We start from the raw sequence: 14,392 nt of genomic DNA on the forward strand, positions 1-14,392 counted from the left end.
GGCCCCTATTTACTTTTTAAACTTATGGTTATCTATCTTAATACTACTTCTTAATCGTTCATTGTACCTCCACTGGTGTGAAATGCTATTTTAGTCATCCTCTAGGGTTTTTTTTTTAATGTAATTGGGCCTATGTCACTACTTTCTATCGTTACATTAATCTTTCTGTCAATTCATGGGCCAATAAAATTAAAAGGATCTTTTTTCTTCCACTAACATGGAGCTTTGTCTTTAACACAGGAAACTATGCTTTCTTCCTAGCTCTGTTCTCACTTTGTCTCAGTTCCCTGAGGGCTTATATTGATTGGCTTGAATTGACTTTAATGTGTTTAGCATGTAAAAGTAATTTATAAAACTATAAATAGATTAAGCAATCATAATCTTAAAAATGTGTAATTATATTTGCATAGTGGAATAGAAAAATATACAAATGATCACAGTGCTTATCCATAGGAAATAGACTTTCAAGGGTATTTAATGATTTTTTTTTTCCTTTTGTGCATTACCCATTTTTAGCTATAATAAAAGTGTCTTGGTTTTGAAGGTGAAAAAATAATAATAATGAATAAATATCCCTAAACCTACCCATAGGGAAGTGGCTCAACATCATAATGGGGAACATCCCTAAACCCAGGGAATTAAATACTAGGTGGCCCCAGAACTAATTTTTGAATCTATGTGACAGTGTCAGGGACAAAATAGATGCCTAAGGGAAGTGCAAGCATGTTGCTCAAATAAACCTTACATTCTCAGGGGACTTCAACACCCCACTTACAGCCATGGACAGATCATCTAAATAGAAAATCAGCAAGGAAACAATGGCTTTGAATGACACACTGAACTGGATGCACTTAACAGATATATTCAGAACATTTTATCCTAAAACAGAAGAATACACATTCTTCTCGAGTGCACACGGAAACTTCTCCAGAATGATCACATATTTGGGATACAAATCAGCCCTCAACAAGTACAAAAAGATTGAGATCATACCGTGCATATCTTCGACCACAAAACTATGAAACACAAAATCAACCACCAGAAAAAATTTAGAAGGGCGCCTGGGTGGCTCAGTCGGTTGGGTATCCAACTTCGGCTCAGGCCATGATCTCAAAGTTTGTGGGTTCAAGCCCCGCATCGGGCTCTGTGGTGACAGCTCAGAGCCTGGGTCCTGCTTTGGATTCTGTGTCTCCCTCTCTCTCTGACCCTCCCATGCTCATGCTCTGTCTCTGTCTCTTCATAATAAATAAGCGTTAATTTTTTTTTTATTTAGAAACACAACAAATACGTGGGGACTAAAGAACATCCTACTAAAGAATGAATGGGCTTACCAAGAAGTTAAAGAGGAAATTAGAGAGTACATGGAAGCCAATGAAAATGATAACACCACAGCCCAAAACCTCTGGGATGCAGCAAAGGCGGTCATAAGAGGGAAGTATATAGCAATCCAGGCCTTCCTAAAGAAGGAAGAAAGGTCTCAGATACACAAGCTAACATTATGCCTTAAGGAGCTTTGAAAAGAACACCAAATAAAATCCCAAAACAGCAGAATATGGGAAATAATAAAGATTAGAGCAGAAATCAATGCTATTGAAATTAAAAAAAAAAAACACACACAGTAGAACAAATCAATGATACCAGGAGCTGGTTCTTTGAAAGAAAACAAAATTGATAAACCCCTAGCCATACTGATCAAAAAGAAAAAGGAAAGGACCCAAAGAAAAAATCAAGAATTAAAGCAGAGAGATCGCAACCAACACTGCAGTAATACAAACAATAATAAAAGAATATTATGAGCGATTATATGTTAGTAAATTGGGCAATCTGGAAGAAATGGACAAATTCCTAGAAACATATAAACTACCAAAACTGAAACAAGAAGAAATACAAAATTTAAACAGACCCATAACCAGTAAAGAAATCAAATTAGTAATCAAAAATCTCCCAAAAAAACAAGAGTCCAGGGCCAGATGCCTTTCCAAGGGAATTCCACCAAACATTTAAAGGAGAATCAACACCTATTCTTTTGAAGCTGTTCCAAAAAACAGAAATGGAAAGAAAACTTCCAAACTCTTTCTATGAAGCCAGCATTACCTTGATTTGATTCCAAAACCAGACAAAGACCCCACTAAAAAGGAGAACTACAGACCAATTTCTCTGATGAACATGGATACAGAAATTCTCAACAAGATACTAGCCAACCTGATCCAAAAATACATTAAAAGAATTATTCACCACGACCAAGTGGGATTTATACCTGGGATGCAGAACTGATTCAATATCCCCAAAATATTAAATGTGATACATCACATCAATAAAAGAAAGACAAGAACTACATGATCCTCTCAATAGATGCAGAGAAAGCATTTGACAAAATACAGGATCCTATTTGATAAAAAACCCCAAGAAAGTAGGGATAAAAGGATCATACCTCAAGATCATAAAAGCCATATATGAAGGACCCACAGCTAATATCATCCTCAATAGGGAAAAACTGAGAGCTTTCCCCCTAAGGTTGGGAACACAGCAGAGATATCTGCTCTCACCACTGTTATTCAACATAGTATTGGAAGTCCTAGCCTCAGCAATCAGACAACACAAAGGAATAAAACGCATCCAAATCGGCAAGGAGGAAGTCAAAATTTCACTCCTCGCACACGACATGATACTCTATGTGGAAATCCCAAAAGATTCCACCAAAAAACTTCAAGAACTGATCCATGAATTCAGCAAAGTCGCAGGATATAAAATCAATGCAAAGAAATTGGTTGCATTTCTATACACCAATAAGAAGCAACAGAAAGAGAAATCAAGGAATTGATCCCATTTACAATTGCACCAAAAACCATAACATACCTAGGAATAAATCTAACCAAAGAGGTGAAAAATCTATACACTCAAAACTATAGATAGCTTATGAAAGAAATTGAAGCAATGGAAAAACTACAGCAAAATCCATGTTCATGGATTGGAAGAAAAAATATTGTTAAAATGTCGATACTACCCAAAGCAATCTACATATTCAATGCAATCCCTATCAAAATAACACCAGCATTCTTCACAGAGCTAGAACAAGCAATCCTAAAATTTGTATGGAACCAGAAAACACCTCGAATACCCAAAGCAATCCTGAAAAAGAAAACCAAAGCTGGAGGCATCACAATCCCAGACTTCAAGATGTATTAATTACAAAGTTGTAATCATCAAGACAGTATGGTACTGGCACAAAACAGACACTTAGATCAATGGAACAGAATAGAGAACCCAGAAATGGACCCACAAACATATGGCCAACTAATCTTTGACAAAGCAGGAAAGAATATCCAATGGAAAAAAAAGTCTCTTCAGCAAGTGGTGTTGGGAAAACTGGACAGCGACATGCAGAAATATGAACCTGGACCACTTTCTTACACCATACACAAAAATAAACTCAAAGTGGATGAAAGATGTAAACGTAAGACAGGGAGCCATCAAAATCCTAGAGGAGAAAGCAGGCAAAAACCTCTTTGACCTCGGCTGCAGCAACTTCTTACTCAACATGTCTCCAGAGGCAAGGGAAACAAAAGCAGAAATGAACTATTGGGGCCTCATCAAAATAAAACTGGGAAAAATATTTACAACTTACATCACAAATGGTTATGTTAAAAATATATAGATAGTCATAAAAAAATGAAGAGAGAAATATCCATACACACACACACACACCAGGAAAGAACAAAGGAGCAATACACACAAACAAGTATTTCACCAAAAATTCCCTAAACATCTAAAATTGCCCAACCTAACTCAAGATAAGACATTCAAAGAGGGGAAAAAAACCTACCTCTTCTCACCAATTAGATAGTCTGTGAGGAAATCAGCATTCCCATGCATCACTAAAGGTAATATAAAATGGTACAAACCCTGTGGATGGAATTTGAGCTCTCTAGTAAAATTACATATGTATTTCCTCTTAGAACCACTAATCTCTCTTTTAAGAATCTATCCTAAAGAAATAATACAAAAAACGAAAAGGCATACGTACAAGTTTATTCCTTAAAGAAAAATTCATAACAGCAGAAAACTAGAAACAAACAGCTGTCCACCAATAGTGAGTTGTATGAATAAGCTATGGCACATCTATATCCTGGCATACTATGCAGCTAGAAAAGCAATGAGAAAAGAAAAAAGAAAAAGAAAGAAAAGCAATGAGGACTCCCTCTCTGTACTGCTATGAATATATTGTTTGGTGAAAAAGGCAAGGCGCAGAAAAATGTTTAGAGCTGTTTCTGTCCAATACAGTATTCATAGCCACACAGGTCTATTTAAATTTAAATTAGTTACAATAAGTGTAATTAAAAAAATCAGTTCCTTAGTTGCAATAACCACATTTTAGACACTGTACACCCACATGCAGCTAGTGGCTACCAAGTTGGATAGCACAGATACAGAATATTTTCATTTCTGCAGAAATTTTTATTGCACAACACTGGTGTACAATATGGCATCTTTTACAAATGAACAGGGGAGAGGGGCGCCTGGGTGGCTCAGTCAGTTAAGCGTCTGACTTCAACTCAGGTCACGATCTCGTGGTCTGTGAGTTCGAGCCCCGCATCGGGCTCTGTGCTGACAGCTCAGAGCCTGGAGCCTGTTTCAGATTCTGTGTCTCCCTCTCTCTCTGCTCTTCTTCTGCTCATGCTATGTCTCTCTCTGTCTCAAAAATAAATAAACGTTAAAAAATTTAAAAAAAAAATGAACAGGGGAGAAAACTAATATATGTATATTGCAAATTATATCTTTTAAAACTGGAATGTTAAAACCCAACTGATAAAGAAGATGTGATTTATATATACAATGGAGTATTACTCGACAATCAAAAAGAATGAAATCTTGCCATTTGCAACTACGTGGATGGAACTAGAGGGTATTATGCTAAGTGAAATTAGTCACTAGTCAGAAAAAGACAAATATCATATGACTTCACTCATATGAGGACTTTAAGATACAAAACAGATGAATGTAAGGGAAGGGAAGCAAAAATGATATAAAAACAGGGAGGGGTACAAAACAAAAGAGACTCTTAAATATGGAGAACAAACAGAGAGTTACTGGAGGGGTTGTGGGAGGGGGGATGAGCTAAATGGGTAAGGGATATTAAGGAATATACTCCTGAAATCATTGTTGCACTATAAGCTAACTTGACATAAATTAAAAAAAAAAAAAACAAAACCAACTGATAAAAATGATTACCTATAAGGTGACAGAGGAACCTATAAGCCCAGGATGGAAGGAGATGATGTATATTACCATAAAAATATAATACATATTTACAGGCTCCATGTAGTAAAAAGGACAATCAATAGTGACCAACCCAGTAGCAATGAGCATCTCTAGTTCCCAGACCTAATCCTCTAAAATATTTTCCCCTAAAAGAACCAGGTTTCCTTGAAGAAATAACTGATTCCAGATGACCCTGGACCAAACAGCTCATATCAGAAAGCATATCATACACACAAAAGCCAACCCAAAGAGGCTCCCACAGGCCTAAGATAGAACAATTGAACATCAAAAACATTAATGACTAAAGACTAAAACCTCAAGTATATAAACATCTAGAGTTCATGATGACATTCTTAAAGAAAAAGAAACAACACACGAAACAAACTCATTATTCACCTTTGGAGGATCCAAGGAAAACAACCCATTATTTTAAAAAGTGGACATAGGGGGTGCCTGGGTGGCTCAATCAGTTAAGTGTCGACTCTTGGTTTCTACTCAGGTCATGATCTCACGGTTCGTGAGAATGAGCACTGTGCTGACAGCAAAGAACCTGCCTGGAATTCTCTCTCTTCCTCTCTTTCTGCCCCTCCCCTGCTCACTCGCTTTCTCTCTCTCAAAATCAATAAATAAACATTTTTAAAATTTTTTTAAAAATTAAAAGTGGACACAGTGCAAAAGAAGTAAGCATTCATCCTTCCCTTCTGTGTGGACCATACCACAGTGTAACCATGTAGTTGACAAAAGGAGTTTTGTTTTATAGAATCCTAACTAATAAACGCAGAAGAAATTATAGAATTAAAACATCACTCCTTATATCTGTTAAATTAATTTAAATCTAAGCAATTATCTTTAAGCTACAAAAAACCTGAGTTTACAGGTGGATTGAAAATTTAATAAAAGATGGATCAGGCTGACAACACCTGACAGCACATGGGGTAGAAAGGAAAGCTAGAGGAATGGAAAGCATATGAAACACAGAGGAAAGGGATGAGCATGTTATCACCTGTCCCCACTCAGGTCACTGGAAGCTATGCAGTGATGCTGTGCCTCTTCCGCAGCTCCATCCCACAGCCCCCTCCCTGCACACATCAGTGACACTGAAGTCTTCACATCATGGAAATGTGGGTTCATCCCTGCTTGCTGTTTCATGTCCAAGTATTCTCTCTGGTAGTCATGCTATAATGTTCATGTCAGGGCATCACGTTGACAGAATGAAGGAGGCAAAATTAGAATGAGGAACTAATATTTTGAGGTCCTCCTACATGCCCCATGCTATAAGTTGTTGTTTTCAAGTTATTTTCAGATTTTTTTCTTTAAATCCTTAAAGTGATGATCTGAGATGGACATTATTACTTCCTTTCTACAGATTGGGAGATACTCAGGCTCAAAGAACAAAATCCATGCTCAAAGAATTCTATGGAGGAAACAAGTGGACACAGAAGCTAACTTGAAGGGGAAAAAACTGGCCAATTCTGTGACAATGTGACCAACAAAACAAATAATTATAATGCTAGATGGTAACCCTTTCAGCAAAATAAGAATCTATGAGGCATAATAGTTAAATAAATGGATGAGTGAATGAATGAATGAATGAATGAATAAATAAATAAATAAATAAATGGGGACAATGGGAAGCTCTACCCAGCATTTGAATGTCAATTAATATATCTAGAAGGAATGACGGAATTATAAAAGCAACACTTAACAGCTATCATAGTAATGGGTGATTCAGATAAGAATCATAAATGCATTTTCAGGCTGTACCAAGTCCCACAGGAGTCACAGAGCCACAATGGTAACCATGCTGGCCAAGAAAAGCTCAAAAAAAAACCACATACAGCAACCATCCTGACTTGTCTCCTTACATGCTAGCAACTGAGGAGAACTGACATAACTCACAGTAACTCACCACACATATTCCTCATAATACATATTCCTCACAGCTTCAACAATACACACACACACACACACACACACACACACAGTTATACGTAATCTCTCCTCCTTATCACCCAAGAACCCAGAAATTCATCAAGGTGGATTTATTTGGGGATAAAGAAGGAAAACTCCACAATTCAATTTTAACCACACATATAAGGTTGAACACTACTAATCTATTTCATTTTAGTGACTGATTTTTCTCGAGGTGACCTATAGAATTTTCTCTGGAACATTTTTCTCCCTATGTTTAAGTACTTTGCCAATAATATCTAAAAACTAATATAGAAATCTAGGCAAATGAATATTGTGAGGATAAATTTTATGTGTCAACTTGGCAGGGCCACAATGTCCAAATATTTGATCAAACATTCTGGATGTTTCTGTGAGACTACTTTTGAAGAAGATATACATTTAAACGGGTCATCTTTGAGTCAAGTAGTCTGCCATAAGGTGAGTGGTCCTCATCCAATCACTTGAAGGCCTGAACAGCCTAAAGGGCTGATTTGCCCTGAGCCAGAAGGGATTCTGCCAGGAGACTGCCTTTGGAATTCATCCTCAACATCAGCACCTTGTGGTTCTCTAGCAGACAGCCTTCAGACTCCAACTGTAACTCACTCCTCAGACTCCAGGCTGCCAGCCTTCCTTATCAGATTTTGGACCTGTCAACCCTCCACAATCTCATGAGTCAGTTACTTAAAATAAATCTCTATCTATATATAAACATGCTATCATTCTGTTCTTCTGGAGAAGTCTGACTAATACAGGTGTTAAGCATCAAGTATCTTTTCTGACTTAGAGTAACATGTGCTTTCAACCAAAAAGATTCCTGGCAATAATTGGCTACTGACAGTGCAGTGAAAATGTAATACCTGGGAAATGTAATAAAAATACTACCATTGAGGGAACCTACTGAATGGAAGAATATATTTGTGAATAATATATCTGGCAAAGGGTTAATATCCAAAATATATAAAGAACATATACAATTCAACAGCAAAAAAGAAAAACCCACAAATAATTTGATTTAAAAAATGGGCAGAGGACCTGAAAAGACATTTTTCCAAAGAAGGCATAGAGATGGCCAACAGACACATGAAAAGATACTCAACATCATTAATCATCAGGAAAATGCAAATCAAAACCACAATGCGATATCATCTCACATCCATCAGAATGCCTAATATTAAAAAGACAAGAAATAACAAGTGCTGTCAAGGATATGAAGAAAAGGGAACCTTTGTGAACTGTTGGTGGGAACGTAAATTGGTACAGCAACTGTGGAAAAAAGTATGGACATTCTTCAAAAAAATAAAAATGGAACTGCCATACAACTCAGTAATTTCACTACTGGATATTTACACCCCTCAAAAGAAAATACTAGTTTAAAGAGATGTAAATAACCCTACATTTACTGCAGCATTATTTACAATAGCCAAGATATGAAAGTAACCTAAGTGTCCATGATAGGTGAATGGATAAAGAAATGTGCTATACACTCACACGCCCACACACCCACACACACACAGTAATATTACTCAACTATAAAAAGGAATAAGATCTTGCTATTTGTCACAACATGGATGGACGTACAGAGTATTAAGCTAAGTGAAATAAGTCAGAGAAATACAAATACGATATGATTTCACCTATATGTGGAATATGAAAAATAAAACAAATGAACAAACAAAAAAATCAGAAACAGACTCATAAATACACAGAAAAAAATGGTGGTTGCCAGAGGGGAGAGGGATGAGGGGATAGGCAAAACTGGGTAAAAAAAAATACTGCCGCTGACAGCAGCATCAGAAAGTATGAACTACACAGAGGTAATCTATATAAGACAATTATGTCCACTGATGTGCAAGGACTATACTCTGAACAGTGCAAAACGTTGCTGAGACAAATTAGACAAGTCCTAAATAAAGGAGGGACATATCATCTTCAGGGGTCAGAAGACTCAGTATCATGAGGCGCCTTGGGTGGCTCAGTCAGTTAAGCATCTGACTCTTGATTTCAGCTCAGGTCATTTGTGAGATTGAGCACCACTTCAGGCTCTGCGTTGACAGCACAGAGTCTGCTTGGGATTCTCTCTCTCCCTCTCTCTCTCTGCCCCTACCATGTCTCTCAAAATAAATAAATAAACCTTTATAAAAAACCCTCAATATCATTAAGATGTCTGTTCACCCCACGGTGATCATAGATGAAATGCAATTCCAAAAAATCCTAGCATACATTTTTTTTGAGAAGAAATTAACAGGCTTTTTCTAAAAGTCATGTGGAAATACAAAGTGCCTAGACTATGAAAACAACTTTGAAAAAGAAGAAGACAGTTGGAAAATAAGCATTACATTATTTTAAGACTCATTATGAATCTACAGTAATCAATACAATGTGCTATTGGGACATATGTAGAAATGTATATCAAAGGAACAAAATGAAGAGTCTACAAATACCCACACATATATAGATAACTGGTTTTTGACAAACCTACAAAGTCAATTCAGTGAAGAAAGGATAGCCTTCTCAACTAATGCTTCCAAGACAAGTGTGTATCCATATACACAAACATAAACTGTGATCCATATATTGTACCATATGCAAAAGTCAACTCAAAATGAATCACTAACAAAAGTATAAGGGCTAAAACTATACAAATTCTAGAAGAAAACACAAGAAAAAATCTTGTGGCCTTAAGTGAGGTGAAAATTTCCTAGATATGACACCAAAAGCAATATAAAAACCAAAAATGAACAAATTAAAACTTAGATGTCCTCAAAATTAAAAACTTCTGTTCTTTCTAAGACACTGCTGGAAGAATTAAAAGGCAAGCTTCTGACTGCAAAAAAAATATTTGCAAATCTTATGTCTGATAAAGAACTTGTATCCAGAATAAAAAACCTTGAAAAGTCAATACAAAGAAAACCAACACCAAATAAATAAGTGGGCAAAAGATTTGAAAAGATGCTCCACCAAAGAAGGAATACAAATGTCAAGTAAGCAAATGAAAAGATGCTGAACATCATTAGTCATTAGGAAAATGTAATCCCACTATATGCCTCTGAGAATGGCTAAAATAAAAACACTGACCATACCAAGTCCTGACAGAGTTGTGGAGGATGGAACTCTCATATGCTACTGGTGACAATGAAACATTGCACAACCATGTTGCAAAACAGTTTAACACTTTCTTACAAAGTTAATTTTACAAATCCTCTTATTATTTTTTTAATGTTTATTTCTTTCTTTTGAGAGAGAGTGCAGGGAAGGGGCAGAGAGAGAGGGAGACAAAATCCGAGGCAGGCTCTGGGCTCTGAGCTGTCAGCACAGAGCCTGACATGGGGCTCAAACTCTCAAACTGAGAGATCATGACCTGAGCTGAATTCAGATGCTTAACCGACTGAGCCACCCAGGCGTTCTTACAAATCCTCTTAATAAATACACTTCAGCATTAGAGAGAGAAAGCATATGTCCAAGCAAAGACATATCTAAGTGTCCATAGCAGCTTCATTTATAAGATTGAAAGCAACCCAAACACCCATTACCAAGTGAACAGAAAGAACAAATTGTGGTATATCCATAAAATGGAATATTAGGCAATAAAAGGAAGGAAATATTAACGCATGTAAAAAATGGATAAATCTACAAATAATTAGGTTGAAGGAAAGAAGATTGGCAAAACAGAATACACATTGTATGGTTCCATTCACATAAAATTATAGGAAATAACCCTAATCCATAGTGACAGAATATCAGTGGTTGCCTGAGAATGGGGTAAGAGTGACAAGGAGAGAAAGACTGGAGGGAGGTAGATGGGAGCACTACAAAGGGATATGAAGAATTTTTTTGAGGTGGTTATTTTCATTATCTTGACTGCAGTATTGGATTCACAAGTGCATACATATCAAAAATTATTAAAGCAAAAACTAAATGTGTATAGTATATTGACATTAATCATACCTGAATAAAATATTTGTATTTATATATTCATAATTCTGTGATGCAATTAATTAAATGAAAGATTCCCACGATTATGTTCTTATAGTATTAACAGATCCACCCTATACATCTTGTCAAATTGATCCATGGTACATAGAACCAAAACAGAAATAATCATTTCCAATGAAATATATCCAAATATTTAGGGAAAGCTAATGTCCATTTCCTTCCAAAGTACAGAAAAACTATTAAGAAAATAGTCATAATGATATCAATGAGTAACTGGTTATTTTAGGGAACATGGTGTGGCTGAGTATCATTATAATAGGGCAAACTCTAGGGTAACAAATGATTTTTAAAATATTAAGTTCTAGGGGCACCTGGCTGGCTCAGTTGGTGGAGCATGTGACTTGATCTCGAGGTCATGAATTAGAGCTCCACACTGGGTGTGAAATCTACTTAAAAAGCAAAACAAAACAAAATGAAATAATAAAATAAATAGTACATTCTAGTTACTGACATTTTAAACTAATACTTGGAAAATTTCTGGCTCTTTAAAAAAATGTCATGGAGGCAAACCATAAGAGACTCTTGAACACTGAGAACAAACTGAGGGTTTATTGGGGGTAGGGTAGAGGGGAAAGTGGGTAATGGGCATTGAAGAAGGCACCTGTTGGGATGAGCGCTGGGTGTTGTATGGAAACCAATTTGACAATAAATTATATTTAATATAAAATAAAATTAAATAGAAATTAATTTAATTTAATTTAAAATTTAAAAATGTCATTATATAATGGAAGAAAACTCTGATCACCAGGGGGATGTCTATATTACAATATCAAATTGCTATGAGGATCTAACAACTGCATATTTCCACACCCATCTATGAGGTACATGAGAATTGCCTATTTATTATTTATATGGTGAGAAAATTTTAAGTATATTTATTGTAAATGCATATTAAAGACAAACTTCCTTCACCAACTAGACAATTATTTTTCAGCAAAAAAGGGTTTCTCTAAGATGGACCTCAAGGGCTACTACAAATCATATAGCTGCTGAAGGAATGAAATTCCACCTGCTAAACTCTTCTCCCATTAGACCACTTTGTGAATCTCACAAGAGCTATTCCACATCATACTTTTTGTTCAGAACTATTAACTCACTTGTGCCAGGCATCAATTTCCACCAGGGGTGTGAAGTGTTGGGGTCTCCTGAGAACTGCTGACCTTGAACCTGGAGTAGAAGCTTCAGCAGCCATCAGGACACACATCCTCAGAACCTGCCCTCTTCACGCACCTGATATGAGCTGGGCCACCCTCATGAAGAGCTGCACAGGGAGAAACAGATCCATTATTGGGCTCAGCACCATGCCAGACACTGGGTTAGTGGCAATGACACTGATACAACTGGGTCGTGATTGTAACAACCACATGTTTTAATGGGCTTCTCACGGAGCCTTTTTTTCCTCCTTTCTCATTTATCCTCCAAAAACAAAGTTGAAAAGAAGTGGCCTGAATTCATACAGACATTCATGAGCACACAGGGCTATGAGTTCACTCATTTGTATCACTGGCTGTTTTCAGCAATCCTGTGGGTGAAGCATTCTCATCCCCATTTTATAGAGGGCTCGGGCTCAGAGTCCTTATCTGTCTTAACTCCCGCGTCTCTGTCTTTAAAGGAAAGCATCTCCAGGACACCCCTGGGGCAGGACCCACACTAACTGCGCCCGGGCGAGAGATTCCCAATGGTTTTACCTACGACACAGCGGCCGTGCCGACTCCCAAGGCAAGAACGAAGCAACTTGGATCTGAATCCCTTTTGTCTCCTTCCATCCCAGGGCGGTTCAGCCCCGACCGCGGGGACCCACACCCTCAACAACGCCCCCAAACACCTGAAGGCGGGCCCCTGCTCTGCTATGGAGGGCACTTCTGTCTCTATTAAAAAGTCGTCACGGTCGCCACGTAACGTCAGGTTTCTATGGCAACCACGAAGCGTGGTCCAGACCTCCACACCCATAATGCCTCTTCACACTCCTCTACCTGGTCACCCAGAGTTGCAAGCAAAGCACCTGACTTTTCAGGCCATCACGTGAGAAAGCATAGTAATTAGAGGCACCAGACTGGGATTGAGCAATTTATGGAACTCTCCCCGTGTTGAAGGAACAAAATATGTCCCTGTCTTCAAGAATTTTGCTTCCTTTGAAGAGACACTAGGAGAGTATCATCAATATGCAGAGCCCCAGGGAGATATCTTAGGATTCTGGAAGGTAAACTAGCCCTCGGAGGGTAAACATAAAATTCAAGGCCATGCTAAGCAAGTAGCTATCTGTGGCAGAAAACTGAAAGATTGTCTGTAACAATGTGACTGAACAACAACAAAAAAAAGTCACTGATTGATCTAGATACATACACAAATAATGTCATTTCAGAAATCTCAGAGTAATTTCAGGGATTCAGGCCTATACTGTTACAGTCAGTTAGTAGGCAGACACCTAGACAGTTGAACCACACATTGTTTTTTTTTTTTTCCTGGGGAATTCTTATCTTCCATTTCCCATATTTTCTTACAGGTATAGGGACATCTACAACCAAACACATTTAACATCTCTATACACTCATTCCCAAAAGAATCACTTACCTGATTAATGAGGTTGGAAGGACAAATGACTTGCATAGCTCAAGCCCTCTCTCTTCAAAACTGTAGCAAGCTGCCCTTATGGAGCACGTTTTCCTCTGCCCTCGGGATGATTCTAAAAATAGACTTACAGGTCTTCTTCCCTTTTCTGTGTCTTGCTGTCTCCCCAAGTGTTCTTATCGTCTTGTTCCAAAATGCGTGGACCTTTAAGGAACACCCAAAATACACCCCTTCTCCACATCTGGGCTCTTAAAACACCTAAAAATATGAAAAATGAATAAAGGAAAAGTATATCTACTTTATTTTTTATACAGGTAATATTGGAGAATGTGGCTTAGATTTGCCACAAGGGAATTAGGTTTCCGATTAATGAACCCCAGAATTGGACAGACATTTCTATCCATCAGTGCTGCACAGGGGCAGTCAGAAAAATCAAGGACTACAATGCATATGTATCTGCTGTCTCTTGAAAAAATTCTGTGTATTCAAGAAGAGTGGCTTCCTTGCAAGGCTATCTCTGTACCAGGAAAAAGTATTTCAGGACAATTTCTTTGAGAAAAGTTCTCAAGATGACTAAATAGTCCTTTTCTGATTATGTATTTACCAAGCCACCTTCTGA

At 37.4% G+C, this 14,392-nt stretch overlaps 1 long non-coding RNA gene across 1 annotated transcript; it reads right to left on the reverse strand.

Annotated features, from left to right (window-relative positions):
- Positions 1 to 4,644: 4,644 nt before the first annotated feature.
- LOC122476800 lies at positions 4,645 to 13,153 on the reverse strand. Its single transcript, XR_006295610.1, has 3 exons — positions 12,894 to 13,153; positions 12,303 to 12,466; positions 4,645 to 4,689 (listed from the first exon to the last, which is right to left on the reverse strand). It is a non-coding gene; the product is annotated as an uncharacterized LOC122476800 (long non-coding RNA).
- Positions 13,154 to 14,392: the final 1,239 nt, after the last annotated feature.

The sequence above is a fragment of the Prionailurus bengalensis genome, chromosome X (assembly GCF_016509475.1).
Source record: "Prionailurus bengalensis isolate Pbe53 chromosome X, Fcat_Pben_1.1_paternal_pri, whole genome shotgun sequence".
NCBI classification, from domain to species: domain Eukaryota; kingdom Metazoa; phylum Chordata; class Mammalia; order Carnivora; family Felidae; genus Prionailurus; species Prionailurus bengalensis.